We start from the raw sequence: 17,872 nt of genomic DNA, 5'->3' as shown, positions 1-17,872 counted from the left end.
ATTTTGGTTGAAGAGATGTGAGGAATCTACCTGGGAGAACACCAACCAAAAACTACGTCAAAATTACCAAGACCGAAGAAATGGCAACATCAATGGTCAGACGGTAGACCCGATGGAATAGCTCCAAGAAAGGCCAAAAGGCACATAAGTTAATTTGATGACGGTCTGGTCACGGTGGATACCGTAAGTATCTATATAGGTTTGGTCGCGGTAAGCCCCTAACATCTCCTACTTACCCAAGCCATGGTGGAGTATATATTGCTTTTAGAGGCCGGGTGATTGGATGTAATGGAATTGCAGCAAACGTCCCAGAAGAGCCACGAAAGGCGGAAAGTGAAGGGCGAGCGATGGCCATAATTTCTAACCGGGCCTGCGTAGTAATATCTAATGGCAGTTCCGCGGAGTAAGGGAGTGAATTGCTACAAGAGTATAATTTGGTACGTAGGTTCGGATCTTCGTCCGCGAAAGGTGTACGTCACCGGTTTCCGCTGATAGTTCCACTCCTAGAGGTAAGCCGAAAAATTTTCCAGCATGTTCGTGCCATGTTCTTACTTTGAAAAGAAGACCCTCGTTCCCTGTAAGATTTTTAAAACCGAGATCAGCTTAGATTTTTCCAATTTCCCCTGTTTGGGATGACAATTATTTCGTGGTGAATTTGTATCCTTATCAGTTAATTTTTTTTTGCTTGCTGAGATTTTCACTTAGAGCCTCAATTTGCCTAAACCCTTCGTGTGCAGTGTCATCGAAGGAAGTCTTACAATTAACTGCTAACCACGTTAAAAATAATTGTGAGGAGTCCTCTCAGAGAGGTGGTCTTATCTGAAATTAAGCCCAATTTTTTCTTGGTTTAACTCAATGTTCATACAATAATTCCAGCAATAATTTCATGTTCAGCGTAATTATATCTTCTATGGTGATACTTCCCACCAATTATAATCCCCATGAAGGCTATAAATATTGAGGTGAACTTGAAAACCAGACAAATCGAGAAATTATGTCCAGTGCTCCATGAAATAGATCGGCTGCAATAAATACCGTCGTGAAAACCAATAATTTAAAACTATTCAAATACGAACCCCTTCTTCCTTCGCCTAAGAGTCCACGGCCTGATCAATACCAAAAGGTCAATAGATTCGTAATCGTCTCCTAAAAAAACTTGAACTATAAAATTTATTCAGCCTTGAATCAACTCCACCTTACACGACGATACCTTTTATTGACCAGCGCAATGGTCCCCTTTCTGGTAATAGCATCATGTCCACTATCTACATCACCCGAAATAAATTATTAATAACCGAAATCTGAAGAATTTCCGATTTATGTTGTTCCTTGGGAATAATGATATTACATTACGAACCTATGAGTGGTCCAGGGACGGTCCTGGGAAGAAGATCACACAGTGTGGAACCTGATCAGAACATGATCACTGAACATGGCCAGGGAAAGGTAATGGAAAAGGTAAATTCATTGGTTTCGGAATGGGATTGATGTGAGAGGGGTTCGTTATCGTCTGACGGTTAGGCTCGGATTTGAATTTTTCCGGAAAATTTATTGCTTGAAATTGTATACGCTGCCGGGAATTACGGGTGTAATAAAGACGGTAATCATGAGTATTGTAACGAAAACTCATTTGAGGAATTTTCATTTTTCATTTTTATTTCAAACAAATATTGAATAGTAATAATGTAGATGCAGAAAAATGAATGAAAAACAATCTTATATCTTAAAAAAACTAGTTCTGAAATTTAAATTTATTCTTAACACTTAACACAGTTGTTCTCGATTCCCGTCCAATTCGTCTCCTGCCAAAATTGACTCCACCATGCAAAAGTTCAGGGCCTGATCACCCACCCACCACGTCCTTGACTTCATCAAGCAAAAAACCACTCTACGTCGCCAACTCCACCGACACAGATACGTTCTCCATTCAATCCCTTCAAAGAGCGAATTGACTCTTTAACACACCTCATCCTATCCCATATCTAGACACTATACGCTGACCACTATGTATTGGGGCATACGGGTGCCTCGCTAAATCAGCAGATCTGCAACCAACTCCGTGGAGCTTGTCCTCGCCCAGCGAAATTACGCACAGCAGTGTCCTCCCCCATCAATCAACCGGCCCTGACCACATTTCAATCATCACCTTGGAAAAATTCGCGAAAACCCTGAGCCCTTTTCTGTCCCAACTCTTCAACCTATGCCTCCTATAGGCAAATTTTCTCACTTCATGGAAAGAATCCCATAACGTTCCTTTCCTAAAAAACCAACAAGCATCAGCTTCCCCGGACAGCTATCGCCCCATCTCCTTCCTCAACTCCTCACAAAACATCTCCGACGGTGCCATTATCCCTCTATTCCAGTGTGCCAACAAGCGTGGCCATGGTACCTCATACTCCCTCCTAGTTCTCAAAACTGACATCTCCTCTAAATTAAACAAAAACATCCCCATCACCCATCCGTGACATTTAGAAAGATTTCGATGCTGTCTGGCATGAAGGCCTCATCTTCAAACTCCCCCAGACATTCAAACTCTCCCAGGCATTCAAATTTCACCCACAACTATGCAGACTTATTCTAAATTACCTTTCCGATCGCCAGTGCCTAGTCCGCATTCATGAAACACTATCCGACCCATACAGGCCTCCTGCAGGCATCCCTCAAGGGTCAGTTCTGTCAGGAACCCGATATCCCCCCCCAAGCTGTCAAAACCAGTCAATACGCTGACAACTTGATCCTGTACACCTCCTCCCAAAGTATGGAAGCCACCCAAAACCGCATCAATGCCACCATCCTAACCCTCAAAAAATTCCTCCACTCCTGAAACCTTCTCCTCAACCCCAACAAATGTGAAGCCATCATCTTCCACGGTAAAGCCACTTTTACCCGCAAGATGCTAGTTGACACCCGTAACCTCGTTATTTAAATCGAGATCATTGGGAAAGGGCTTTACTCGACTTAAACTCATCGATGGCAGCAGTCTAATTCTCATAATGTCAGAACCTCCTCTACCAGGGAAGGCTGCAGAAAGCAAAGCCTGCGATGTGAATGCAGCTGAGCGAATACCAGTAGAAACATAGCCATGCAGACCTGACATCGCGAACTTTTGAAGGCTTGTAGCTGATGGCAGCAAAAAGTTCTCCGAAGTAAGGCGAAATGAGGAATTGGGCGTTGCCAAACCACCTAGTGCGACCATATTCCGAGAAGGTCTGGGTCTGGAATGTCTGGGTAAGCTGGTAAGCTCGGTATGTGGTTTTTCAGCAATATTAGGCTAGGCTGCCAAAATTGCGCCTTTATATCTTTTTTATCCTTGCCCTGATATTAATTTTAGTAGAAGGGACCATGTTGAGACAGTTCTCTTCCCAGGACCAGTAGTAGCTGTGGTCATCTCACAATACCAGCTTAATGGTAAAAGGGAAAGTGCCACACTTGCTTCAGTGCACCTACCCTATGATTTTCTGTTTTTCAATTGCCACTAGAATTAAGGAATATGGTGGAGTATGCGGAGTCAAGTGGTATTAACCTCTTAATAAGTTGTCATACGAACTTTTGACATATTTGTTGGGGAGCAACAAATGCAACCCTAGAGGATAGAAGCTATTCCATTAATTCATTCAACCCCAACAAATTTCATACAATTCAGTTTAACATTATTCTCACAGGGATGCCCGGGAAAGCTGGTGGAGTGGAGTGCTAAGGTCACATTGACCTAATGAAAGCCAACACATTTACCAGAGTGGACAGTCCTCTGAGTCTGCGTTCCATTCTTTGATTTCAAAAATAGAGGGCACAACTGCAAAAGAGGGATACGTGAAGGGCGTGTTCGTGAACTTTGAAGGGACTTTTGTCTCTACGCCTTTCCAGAAACTTTGGCATACGCCAGATTGTATGGTGCCGATGCTAACAACAAAGATTGTTGATCGCTACCTAAAAACAGAAACGACCAAAGGCTGCCCCATGCTGATCCATTCACTAAAGTGTGAACTCTGAAATCAGCCTTTGATTTGTTTGGCAGGTGGTGCTTCAGGAAAGGGCTTTCAGTAAACCTAAAAAAGATGATAATGGTAATATTCACCAAAAGGCTGAAACTGAAAGGTATTCACCTTCCAAGGATGAGGGAAATAAACTTTCAACTCTCTGAATACACGAAAATAGGGAAAAGAGGGAACTCTTTTTTGAAGAAGATATGCAACGTTGTTTCAGGCTGGGGTGTATGCAATCTCAAAGGTGTCAACTTGGGGCATTGGCGAGCTACTGAAGGCCAGGTGTTTCGTAATCTACATGTTCTATTCAAAAATGTAGAAACAATACTGTCCTTACACTCCGGGTGGTTTAACGTGGTCCCGCTGTGGAGGTCCAACCACTCTTGCCTTTTTAAAGTACGGACTGAGTTTGCCTCCACAATCAGAACCCCGTTGTGACTAGTCTCCAGTTTATACTGAAAAATCTAAGGAGTAAGGCCCCCGAGCTGTACAGAGCATCTCCACGTTTGAGGTTCGAGGGTCTCTGTCCGCGATGTGGACACAAGCACAAGCCCCATGAAACTTCCACTAAGAGCCAATCGCGAATAACCGGGCTGAGAACGTATGCCCCTGAAATTTTCCTAGCATATAAATACCTTGGAATAACTCTCAATGCCCGCCTATCACCCGTCACCCAAATAAATTCCATCCGCTCCAAAACCTTAGCTGCGCTGAAAACCCTATGGCTTATCTTCAAGAAAGACTCTGCCATTCTTCCCAAAGTCAAACTCTTCTGCTATAAACAGCTTATCCGTCCTCTAATCACGTATGGATTCGTCGCAGGATAAAGATAGGAGACTACAACTTTGACACCGTTGATAATTTCTCCTATCTAGGGTCGAAAAACACAACCGATAACAGCTACGACAATGAAATCCGCTCATGGTTGTTGGCTACCAACAGAGCCTATTTCGGCTTGCAAAAACTGATCCGCTCGAAACGTCTTACCATAGGGTCAAAGTTCTTACTGTACATGAAAGTCCTGGGGGTTTTACGTGAGTACCTGCCATGTAGGCATAATCCCACGGTCCTCTTCGGACACGGATTGAATTTGTGACCACAATCAGAGTCCCGCCATGCAAGCACAGCGGTCCTGGTTTATACTGAGTGCAGGCTCAGCATTCATACCAGTGGATGCGAGGCCTATCTAACACCTCTGCCGCAACTAAGGGGTACGGCGCCCGAGTTGTAAAACGCAACTCCGCGCGTGAGCTCCGGGGAGCTCTGCCCGCGATGTAGGCATAACCACAACCACCATGAAACTCCCACTAGGAGGCCAACCGCAAATAACCGGGCCGAGAACACATCCTCCAGGAATTCTCCCGGAGCATATGCTCTCAGAGGGCCGTCCCGGTTCCCATGGTACCAGATAACCTCCGGTGAGGCTTCGTGGCCGAAGCCACTTCAGATGAGTCCCTTGCAGACTCGGGTCTGATCGCCCTCCTCGAGTACGTGGGGACGGAACACCCCAACGGGTTAACTGGAAGCTCTTACTGTACAAGACAATACAATGATCTTGCCAGTCCTTATGTATTCCTCGGAGACCTGGGTTTTTAACAACAAAAAAAAAACTGTGAATTCTTAGCCGCGTTCGAGAGAAGAGTCCTCCGAAAATTTTTTTGGCCCTTTGCATAAGGATGGACGATTCCGTGGCCTATATAACGACGAAATCTATGAGCGGTACCATGACCGTCCGGTTGTAGATAAAATCCGGCTCAATAGGTTACCGTGGGATCCGGATCATCCAGTCCGGAAAGTCTATAAGGGCAATATCTATGTTTGAAAAAGAAGACGAGGCAGACCCTGCCTGAGATGGAGCGATGGCGTAGGTCAGGGCGCCAAGCAGCTTTTAGCGATATCGAATTGGTAGACCTCGGCGCAAATCCGGGATATCTGGAGTTCCTTATTAAGGCAGGCCTAGACCGGATACCGGTTGTTGCGCCGTTGGTGGTGATAGTCCCCATATCTCCCAAAGATTTTGTTAACGCGAGTGAGCAGAAGGCTTCTCACTTCTTTGAGCCGTTTACTGGCTGCAGTTTCATATCCTTCCATATTATTGCGAGGTTTAATCTTAGGGACGACCTGTTCAATTATATCCGGCGTCAATGCTGCTGAAGCATTTCCTCAAGTTCCTGTCACTTGGCGCAATAGTATTATCGTTTTCCGCATCAAAAGGTGGGCATTCCTCTCGATATCGCCGAATTTTGTAATTTCTTCCAACTTTTTGTTTAAAGTTTAGCCTGTGGACGCCGTTGTTCATCGGGAGAAATATATAAAGGAGCACTTAACATCTGCGAGCCGCTTCGGTCACACTGCTCCCAAGGCAGAGGTGAGGCGGCGTCTGACGATTTGCCTTTACTCTGGTAAGAAACCGTAAAACCGTCTTCGCCTAATATTTTTTTAAAGTTTGAGCGCTAAGCCCTAAACGAGGGGCCCATGGACCAAAAAAAGAGGGAGTAAGTTGGTCTCCATTTGGTCCGGTCCGACATCATGTGGATGCGGACTTAGGACCCCGCAATCCTCAAGAAAATTTATTATATAATGTCCCGGATCGAGGTAGGCTTCTGAAATAAAGACAATGTCAAGTGGCTGCCTGGCAGTGAAGTCAAAGTACTCCGCTCTTCGGTGGATTCCTACGATAGAATTCCTATTATTCGCGGTGATCCGGATACCATCCAGCGGTACAGTTGGGACTACAGACCTAGCAGTGGGCATGCTGTTTGTGTAAATATTCTGTTATACTATTTAGTTTTGTATTGCGTGCGTGTAGCGTATGTGGCATGTTCTTACCAATGGTTAGTATTTTATTGAGGATGATGTTCATCCTGCCAGTTGCATCTTGTTGGGGCTTCTTAGTTCCCCTTTGTCGGACTACTTCTGCAAACAGGATTCCCTGGACAATTGGTCCCGAAGGGACGGTATCGTCCAACTCCGCTTATACCTTCGTCCTTGGGCGGCATGGTCTTTCCCGCACTTTACATAATGTAGGGTCATTTGACAGTTCACTGCCGAGTGACAATAGTGCTGGCATCTTCGGCGCTGGACTATTTCGCCCCTCAGCAGGCGCTCAAACCTGAATTGCCTAGTAATTAAGCGACCCGATGCTGATCAGGTCGATTCCCCGGCTGTCCGGGAACGCACAAGGAAGTGCGGGAGAATTCGTTTTTCCAAAACGGATCACCTCATACTAAAATGTGACTCTGAGAGGAACTTGGCCTCAGTTCCCGTCGCCCGGAGCATTTTGAGCACTTTATAGAGCTCTTTCTCGGCATCCAAGTCGTTCTGAAGGCTCTTCCTTTGATGTGTAGGTGAAGTGAGCAGCGTTCACTCGCTTGAGGACCTCCCTTGCTATCTTGTAATCCGCTATTTGTCTACATTTGATTTGGACTCTCTCCACCTCCGCCTTTTTGATAATAAAATTTGTGAGCCACGTGGCGTTCCACAACTGGTGTTCTTTGTGATCGACGTATCAACGAATGTCTCAAATCTAATCGGAATATCGTCCGTCCTGTCGCCCTCTATGGTTCTGAATGTTGGCCAACTATAACAGACAATGAACGGCGTCTTGCGGTAAGACGAATGTGTTGCGTTGGACTAGTGGCGTGATCACATCCGAAATGATGATATCGCGGTCATTATGGGGTTGCACCGATCGTGGAAAAATTGCGAGAGAGGCGTTTTCGATGGTATGATCACGCAATTCGTGCTAACGAGAATTCACTTGCCAAGATTGGTCTGAACGTCGAAGTCGATGGTAAACGGCCAAAAGGCAGGCTGAAACAATGGTGGCTTGATAGGCTGGATGGAGATTTAAAAGCCTCGAAATTGCACCCAGATCAGACATTCGATAGAGCCAAATGGCGAAACCGATCACGACGAGTCGACCTCGCTTGTGGACGGGACAAAAGCTGAAGAAAAAGCCAGTTTTCCCTACCGCAACCAGCCTGGTTAGCACCCTCGTCGGGGATACTTCCACCACGAACGTTGTCACCTCCTCCCATACCGTCAGTTTGATGGTTTCCTATGTCCTCCATATGGACAGATTCGCCGCCAAAACTTGCTCGTCCTCAAGGCAGCCCGGTTCCTCCATGATTGCAAAAGTAGTGGAAGAAAGCTTCACTTTTTTTCTGGCTACCTTTGGAGACGGCGGACCCGCCTCCCCAGCCATTAGCTGCTCAAAAAGTTTTTCGGTTTTCTCTATTAATATTGACATTTGATTTTTTGTGACCTTCAAGTGTCTTCGCCAGCTCGCCATTTTTTCTTTCAAGGTTGGCTATCCTTACTTTGGCTCTTTTTGGACCTGGATCGTTCGTATTACGGGCATCTCTACAAATGTCCCTCATTTGAGGAATCAAAGGTACTATTTTCACTATTTTAGTAGATATCGAGTGGGGAAACTATTCCTCTTCAAATCTTGAAGGGGGCAAGGCTCCTTCTGTTGTAGGCAAACTGTGGATATTTATTGCTGGATCAGCTTTTGATCCGTGATTCTACTGATAAAGTCAGTTCCATTAGCAACCCATGGATTCGCAGATCAGCATAATTGAGGGAATTATTCCATTCAATAAAGGAAACGTGCAGTATCACCTTCAATACGCTCTTCAACTCCAGATTATTCAGTTAAACAAATGAACGAGCGAAACAATTAATCTTTATAAACAAAAATTTTGAATCATTGCACTTACCAAGAGATTTCACACTAAATTGTTTATGAATAGAATCGATTTGAAACCTAATACACCGCGTCCAAACGGGAGAGGTTCTCCCATCTAAGAAGCTTCCTACTAAGCACCAGCATGACGCATGCCCTTGAGTAGTTCTTCCCTCAAATTGTTGCTTATCACCAAGGAAAACTCCTCAATCCACCATCAAATCGAATCGGGCTTAGTCCTTCATCCATGCAACTTTGGTGTATCAATCAAACTTGGGAGTCATATCCAACAGCACAGATTCCGGTGCAGGAGGGAGTTGGGCGAGTTGAGCATTCTTCAACCTCAAGTACCACCACCTTCTCAGCAAATTGTTTAGAACTAATCGAAATTATGCGCTCAGCTCAGCGCATTAATCGCCTTTAATTCCATCTGAGTTCATACTGGACGTTTAGAGTAAGCAATAATAACGTTAAAAAAAAATAAACGAAATCAGATGGGCAACAAGTGGATTAGTTACAAAGAGATTACTTGGTGTGCCGCAAAGTTCCACCGTTTGGCCTGATTTGTTTATGTTCCGCTTTTTTTGTGGGGATTTTCGGGCCTTGTATCTTGTGCAACCGCGATTTGTTTATTTACTTATGTAGATTTTGTATTGTTTCCGATACAGTAAGTTGTTTTGCTTATTTGGCATTATTTACCGTCAGTTTTGGTACGCTTCGTATTGTATTATTCTTTCAAATAAATAAAATTGACTTTTAATTGGACTTTGTCTAATTGATATCAATTGGCCTATTTGGGTCAGTATCTTGCTCGCAGAAATCGACTTACGTGCTGAGTCCGCATATCACTCTATGGTTAGAAAGATTATCTATTGGAAAAGCAAGTAAAGATTGTAGATACATATTAATTAAACTATATTTCGTCGAACTAGCAACCTTGATACTATAATATAATACTAAAGGTTATGGGGGGGGGTCAAGCAATGCACTGCAGGATATACTTACGCGGGATATAGCTCCCTGAAGCAAACCTGAGCTGCCTCTCTTTTAGAGTACCGTATGGCTTTTAAGGAACCAAGCTTCTTGTCCACTAAGACCGTTACTAACTGGTGATAGCCACAACCTCTACGAGGTGACCCTGCTATTAATAAAACGCTACGGATCTAGACTGGGAAGTCGAAATACACCTCCGCCAATCCAGGGTATCATGCGAACCATGTCCATTAGACGCGGGTAATTGACTGTACTCGAAAGGAGGCTCACTGATACCTGGTCGCCTCAGTGAGTAAGTTTGATCTTACTGTGTTGCAGGAATCAATGGGACGACAGACCTCCTAATCCCCATACTCGTCGAAATCAAATGCATACACGTATTAAAAGAAAGAAAACTACAACCAAACAAGGGGCATCCCTTCCGCAGACAAACTAGCCAACCAGGCGGAGGCCCATTTCCGAAATACTAGGAGCCAAGTGATTACATCCAAAAAGGTAGAAGTTGGGACATCAAGCAGTGGATCCAAGATCAACATTGGTACACTGCGAGGATAACAACCAACAAAGACCACTGCTCAAAAAGCAGGGAAAAGCCAAAGCACCTGCGAGGTCATTATATCAGACATCAGGAAGGGGACAGGTCTCAGTGGCCTAGGTGCTAAATGGAACCTGCGTTATCTGAAGGAAGGCCTTAAATCAGAAGAGGTTCTTAAGAAGGCTCAGGTCAGACCTAAGCCATCTTTATCCGGGCAAAGGAAACGGGGAGCAGCGAAAATTAGTCCGCATGAGGGGAATACTCCAAAAAAACCAAAACCGAAACCCGGGCAGCAAATACTTACTTGTGAGGAGCAGGAAACTATCGAAGATCTTGTCGTGAGGCAAATGGAAGGGATGGACTACGTAACTTGTGTTAACCAATATACGATTTCTTGCAGGTCACGACGGAGAACACTGCAGAGTGGCTTAGGACTACAGTTCTTAAATTGACAGGCTGGGAAGGAGCAGAACTGTCGACATGTTCTGGGGATGATATACCAGACCCCATATGGTGACAGTGTTTCTTCCGAAAGGCGCAACAATAGAGATAGAAGATCTCATGGGCCTCCTAATCGCTCAGAATGAGGATCTCCATACGCGATTATGGAAAGTCTTCAGAAGCAAGGTGGAGGGCAAGGACAGAGTCCTCACGATAGAGGTAGATGACCGATCCCTGGAAACAATCAAACGAAGGAATGGCCATGTCAACTAGAAATTTGTAACATATCTGTGCACGTTCTTAGGAAAAATCACTTCGGGGGAGACATCGGATCCCTGAATGAATTTCGGAAGCCATAGAAGCGGAAAGGACTGGATCAATCTGGGAAGTAGATCTACTGCCCACTGAAGAGCAGAAGCTGGAAGACTTTAGTCTAGATGTTTTATTGCCTAGGGTGGACAGCGAAGTGCCATGTCGGAGGAGGACAGTGAAGAGGAACTTTTTGTCATGGAACACGCAATCCTGAGCTTTTCAGAATTTTGCATGACACCGAATTTCGAGCGCTTCGTGTTCGTCTCCATTCGCACTGATCAATCAATCAATGCTGATCGCAATGCCCCCTTAGTCTACTTACTCGTACGTTGCCGGTTAGTTAAAGTTCAACTGAGCTTATGGCTAGTTCCGTGTTTGGTCATGTTTTCCCATTACAAGTCCAAGAAGGTGTTGTCGGAGTATACCTTGGCACTTAGACCTTCCTTCACAATCATAATGTCACCTTTAGGAAGCCTCTCCTGAAATGAATTCGATTTCTCGTAGAAAGCATCCTTCTCCCTTACATCGAAAGTCGCCGCTAGTGCGTAACACCGTGCTATTGAACTTTGTATTTCTCATTCTGGACCGGAATAATCTTGCAGTCAGTATCTTCTCCGAAACCAATTTCCGGTTGGGGTAAGCATCCAATATAAAATTTGTACTTATTTCCGCTTGGCTCTCAAGGACAAAAGCACAGCGTCACAAGAGAGAAATACCAGCAGCTCCCATTGTCACTCTTCATTGAAACCAAACAATAACGGAGCCAGTGGCCAGCACTAAGGTAGCTCAGATAAACCCCCATCAAGGGAAAGCTGCATCTGCGGCAATTGCGAGGGCAAGTTCCAGGGAGAACATTGGTGGTGGCTCAGGAACCGTGGGTACACCAGGGTCAAATTCGCGGTCTGCCCGGGGGAAGCACGCAGGTGATTTGGGACTCTTCTTGTGAAAAACCAAGAGTTTGCATCATTCTTAAATGTAATTTAAAATATATCTGCATTTCAGAGTTCCTGACTGGGGACCATGTGGCTATCCGAATCTCAATAGAAGCCGGGGTAGCAGTCGAGAGGCAGTCGTGGCATTGCAGGAGACGACATCCGGATTCCGCCGGAACAAGTCGCTAGATTGGTAAACTATTATGAGAGGGGGGTGTTACCACTTTTTCTTGGCCGCGATCCAAATGCCCTTCACGAAGTTTGGGGAAGCATCAACACCAATCGTAGAGGTAAGCACCAGCAAACCGAGTGTAAGTGCATTCGACCGTCCTTGCTAGAGCCGAGGAGAAAAGGCTCATCAGGAAATGCTCGGCAGCGGTGAAACGTATGCAGGCGGCAACGTTCCTCCAGAGGAACGTCAGCAAAGCGTCAAAAACCGGCTGATGCAACTGGAGGAACTATTGGACCGCATTTCCTTCTATAGGCGAACGTGGAGAGCAGCGGAAGACGATTAGAGAGCAGAAACAGCCGCACTATCCGCTGAGGACGCTGCTTGCGTCAATCGGACCGCAGATAGCTCACTGCAAAGCGAACTGGGGAAAAAGCGGAAAGAGGACGACGTGCCTGAAGGAGACTTTATCGAAGTAGGAAGGCGAAGAAGGAAAAAAGGAAACAACTGACTACCCCGCCAGAGACACGTCTGTCCAAAGACAAGGAGGCTGCATACCAAAAGCCAGTAGCAGAAAAGACAAGGAATCGAAGAAGGACTAGTCCGTCGTTTCTGCTCATTAAGCCGACAGAAGGCAAGACATTTGCGGAAGTTCTTAGTGAGATCCGCTACAGGACGAAATCTGAAGACAACGGAGCAGAGGTGTCTTCCATACAGAAAACAAGGAGCGACTAGCAAGAGTACGTTCTGCAAAGCGGTCAAGGGGTAATTGGGGGAGAAGCCTAGAGTTCATGTGCTCTCTAGACATCCCGGATCTTGACTGCCTTGCAGAAATGGTCGAAGTGGAGGAGGCGATAAAGCGTGAATGTCTAACAAATGCCCGGATAGGTACCACTTTAAATGCTCGAGGCCAAAAACTCGCCGTGGTGGAAATCCCCGAGCAATATGCGAGAAAACTCCTTAGCAGCGGGAGAAACAAAATTGGATGAGTAGTATACAGGTAGGCTTGCCAGCTTGCAAGGGACCAGACAGGAGGACAGCATGCTGCAGATGCGGCGAAGACCTGCAATGAAAGCAAGAGTTGCATTCTCTGCAAGGATCGTGGCGCGTCTGATGAGAACGTCGCACACACTGCGGGCTGGGGATTGTGTCCAAACTTCAGGGCGGAATAGGAAAGGGCTAGGATGCGAATGACATGCTCCGCATTTTACAAATTAACATGCACCGGAGTTCAACTGCTCTGGAGGACGCCGTTTCGAGCACGGAGGGATGAATCCTGGTAGAAGGTGATTTTAATGCCAGGGCCCTTGAATGGGGCATGCCTCAGTCAGACTCCCAGGCTGTGAAGGAAGCATTCCTGACATCACTTTTGCGTCGGAATCTCTGGTATTGGCGCTACTTGCTGGCGAGGACCAACGCGACGCTCTCTCTGCCTGTGGAACGTCGCGAGGATGAACATCGGGAAGTTCATCGAAGCTCTTGGAGCAAGCAGAGCCGCGCTGGAGGGCACGGGGGTGGTAGGGTCGCAGCTGATAACGACGGCGTATGAGGCTTCCATGCCCCGGAGGGGCCCCGACCGCAATAAGCCTTCTATATACTGGTGGATGGCAGAAATTATCGACCTAGGGAGGGAGTGTCATAAGCTCCGCCGTTTGGCACAAAATTTGCACGCCAACTAGGAGGCATGCGTCATAAAGGCACAGTAGAGATCACCAAAAAGGAGACTCTGCAGCGCGATAAATAAAAGCAGAGCTCGCGGCTGGCAGAACCTTGTCAACGAGGTGAATGAGGACCCTTGGAGACTTAGCTACAAGCTTGTTACCCGGAAAATCGGGGCCCTGCGGAAGCCCTGCATACCAAATACCGGCCAGATGTACTGCATTGTACGGGCATTATTCCGCAGACATCCTGTACAGGTTGATGTCAATAGCTCGGAAAGCGTCAGGAATTGCCAATTTTTCACAATGCGAGAGCTCGAAGAAGCGGTTTTCACTATGAAAAACAAAAAAGCGCCAGGTCCTGATGGCATTCCGGCAGAAGTTTACAAACTCGTGTTCCGTCAACGGCCAGAATTGCTCCTTGAGACGTTCAACGCTTGCTTGAAGGAGGGCATTTTTCCTTGTCGCTGGAAGGTGGTCAGACTCACGCTGATCAGCAAGTAGCTCCCGTCTGCATAACGGCCGCTGTGTATGCTTGACACGGCCGGGAAGGTTCTCGAGAAATTCATCAGGAGTAGGCTCGCTGAAGCGATTCGCGCTGGCGGGGACGTATCCCCAAGAAAGTTCGTGTTCAGAACAGGGAGATCCACAGTGTATGCTATTAGGGAGGTCATAGATGTATTTCATCGAGCCGAAGGGCGCAGCCGCCGATTTCGACGGATAGTGCTTCTCATAACCCTTGATGTCAGAAATGCCTTCAATTACGTAAGATAAGTAGATATGTTAGGGATATTAGAAAACTCATACCACGTGCCAAGCTATCTTTTGCGGATATTGAGGGATTATCTGAAAGACCGTTCCCTGCTCTATGAGACGCTAAAGGGCCAAAGGAGGATGGAAGTTAAGTCGGGAGTAGCACAGGGATCCATCTTAGGGCCGGATCTCGGGAACCCTTACTATGATAGTCTGCTGAAACTCGATATACCCGAAGAGTCGCGCCTGGTCGGTTATGCAGACAAAGTTACGGCAATTGTTGCCGGCACACTGTTGAGCATATTGATGCGACGGGTAAGCGGATGGATGACTATTCACGGTTCCAGTCTTGCGCTGGAAAAAACCGAAGTAGTCATCTTGACCAGAAAGAGAATCCCGACTTTGCGTCCCATATCATCGGCGAGTTGACAATAGAGTCAAAACCAGCCGTTAAATACCTTGGTTTAATGCTCGACTCGAAGATAAGGCTCTTCGAGGAAATTAAAGAGCAGCGGACAGGACTGCAGCTGGAGTCGCGGCTTTGAGTCGGCTAATGGTGAATTTTGGGGGCCCTGTATCTACTAGGAGACACCTCCTTATGGGAGAGCAACGCAGCTGGTTCTGCTCTATGTGCGGAGATATTAGCTGATGCCCTTGGCAAGGAGGCGCATCGTAAGCGCCTTGCTCAAGTGCAGAGGCAGGGAGCTTTGCGAGTGACGTGGTCAACGAACCAGCCTTAATGGTGATCGCGGAGTGATCTCCGTTGTCTTCCTTGTAAAGGAGCGCAAAGCTATCTACCGCCGTAAGAGCGAGAACTTAAGAGAGGTGGTTGTCCGTGAAGAACGTCAACGCACCCTTACCGAGTGGTAACTTTCTTGTCAAAATGAGCCAAGGGGCAGATGGACTGCGTGGCTCATCGACAATTTAGACCCGTGGTTGAACCGAACGCACGGTGAGATTGATTACTTCCTTACACAACTTCTAAGACGGCGTGGATGTTTTCAGTCTTACCTGCACAGGATTGTGAAGGCGCGGTCTCCTGATTGTGTGTTCTGCAATGGAGTGGCGGACGATGCTGAACACATCTTTTTCTTTTGCGAAAGGTGGAACGGCTTTCGCCAGCAGCTTTATGCAGACACAGGGGAGCTCCCTCCAGATAATATTGTCAGAGAGATGCTGAAGAGTGCTGGCAGCTGGAATCGTATTGTGGATTATGTTAGAGTTTTTCTTGTGTGAAGAAGATTGAACTCGACCGGAGGAGGGATTGGATTGTAAGGGATTCTCTGAACTAACAACTCCCTATCTCCCCTCCCGTTGGTGAAAGGGTTTCCCTAACTTGAAGGCTCCCAAAGCCGGGGGAGCGGAAGGACTAGCCCGAAGTAATATGTCAAACGGTTCCAGGCTAATTCTCTGATGACAGGGTGGTGTTTGGTTGGTAGTCCGACAGCGTACTGTTGCAGGAGTCCAACACTCTGTGCGTAACCGTATTCGCCTACCCTACTCCAAAAAAATCAGAACGGCGTACCATAGTGTTAACTGGGCTCCTCGGAGCATGCATCTGCCCCATGGAAGTCCTGCAGATTTGGTCTTCTGGCGAAAAAGGTGAAATTCATGCAAGGGATGAGGAAGTAGTGTTTACTAACTCAATAATTAGACATACCAAGGGCGGGAATTCTAGTAGGTCGATCAGTTTGAACGTTATTCTGTCCATGGAAGAGGTTCTTGTCATGTCATTCTAATAATTATCGATGGCTCTGAACTGAAGATTGAAGTGTCTCCCTTCATTTTGGGACCATCGAAGCTCGAAATTAGTACCTCAACTTGGTTCATTTATCGTTGAGTTGGCTGATATTTGGCCCCTAACTCATGAGGCAAGCCGCACTGTCATCAGTGGGATTTGAACTATGACCCCCATTTGTGAATGCTCCGTTCTCTAACTACTAAGCCATTTGGCCATAAAGGTCAATTTGGTGTCTCCCTAAAACGTGTTCCCTCCATACGATGTGAAAATACAAATGGCAAGAATTGTTTTGATTTATGAATATCTGTATCTGCGTACTTCAGAAAAAGATATCATGAGTACAAAATCATCCATGCTAACAAAACTTCTTGAACAAAATACCACATGGAGAGATGCTAATTGCACCCTTGCCTTTTGCCTAATAAAATGAGAGTGAAGATACTATCAAATATCTTAGAATTCAAATAATAGTCTCAGATACTCATCTGTACAATTTATACATATTTCAAATGAAAAACTATAAAAATTCAGGCCTCCCGGAATAGATTTCGAAGACATATTTTGTCCAAATATATTTATAGATTTATCTTAGATTGAATTGAAGAAAGCTTTGCTACAGATAACAACCGCTCAACGTTTTTAGTAAAACCTGAAAGATATGTACATCTTGGCGACAAAAATATTCAAAGTAAAGATTGAAGATATTTATTAGGAACTGCTTAGATGAGCATGTATGACTCGGAGATAAATTAAGGGTAACTGGTAGATGTGGAATTAAGATTTTCGAATTATTTCGCTGGTGTCATAGTTAGTTAGTTGTTAAATTTAAAAACGCGACTTTTCGGAAAAGTTTGGGAAATTTGAAATATTTTTTAGATAATATTTAAAGATTGAATATAAAAAAAAAGATTTTTTTTGGCAAAATTTGTATTATTTATGGTACAAATACCATAATTTGGGAATCAGGGGGAGGAGCTGGTTCCCGAAATACAGCAGCAGTCGTCATAATAGTGTTTTTCTGCCAATTCAGCACTAAAAGAGAAATAGGTCCCTTAAATTTTGAGTGGAAAAGAAGGGCCTTTGCCCATATTTTGTTCCATTACTCCACAAACGTTGATCCAAACTTCAGATCCCTCCAGGAAGCGTATGGGGTCCCCTTAATTAAATTAAACATACTCATGTGCCCGTTCACATCTCACTAATTTATGACTCACATGTGTTTGTTTTAGTTATTATACTTATACGTATGTACGAACGAACGAATGAATGCAAGCCATTTAATGGACCTGGTAAAATAATTAATTGAATTAATCAAGGTGTGACTAAATATACTCAGCTCGCAGGCATAGAGAGAAAGCACCACTTCATTAAATTCACTTTAAATGTGTGTCATGGTGCAGTTTCCAGCAATTGTCGGTATTTAAATACTGAAATATCTCTTATCCGTGGTGAATGCTTCGAAAGGTACTCCCCAAGATCTTTTCGTCCAAAAATCCTATGCGCAATTGATATTTCACTTGAATTACAGACGAATCATCTAAATTCTCGTTAAAAATGATAGTCATCTGGTGCAATGGTGCACAGCATCTTGGAAGATCTTGTTTGCAAATGTATTACTGGTAACGTTTTTGCGAAAATATTCTTGAGAAAAGGTTTGGTCATGCA

The 17,872-nt window shown here is 45.3% G+C and overlaps 1 protein-coding gene across 2 annotated transcripts in view; it reads right to left on the bottom strand.

Annotated features, from left to right (window-relative positions):
• Positions 1-17,872, bottom strand: part of LOC119660736 (voltage-dependent L-type calcium channel subunit beta-2) — a 490,674-nt gene that overhangs the window by 247,606 nt on the left and 225,196 nt on the right. The gene's annotated exons all lie outside the window — the stretch shown is intronic.

This window comes from Hermetia illucens, chromosome 1, assembly GCF_905115235.1.
Source record: "Hermetia illucens chromosome 1, iHerIll2.2.curated.20191125, whole genome shotgun sequence".
NCBI lineage: Eukaryota > Metazoa > Arthropoda > Insecta > Diptera > Stratiomyidae > Hermetia > Hermetia illucens.
The sequence above is the reverse complement of the archived record's forward strand: the minus strand, read 5'-3'. Positions and strand labels throughout refer to the sequence as shown.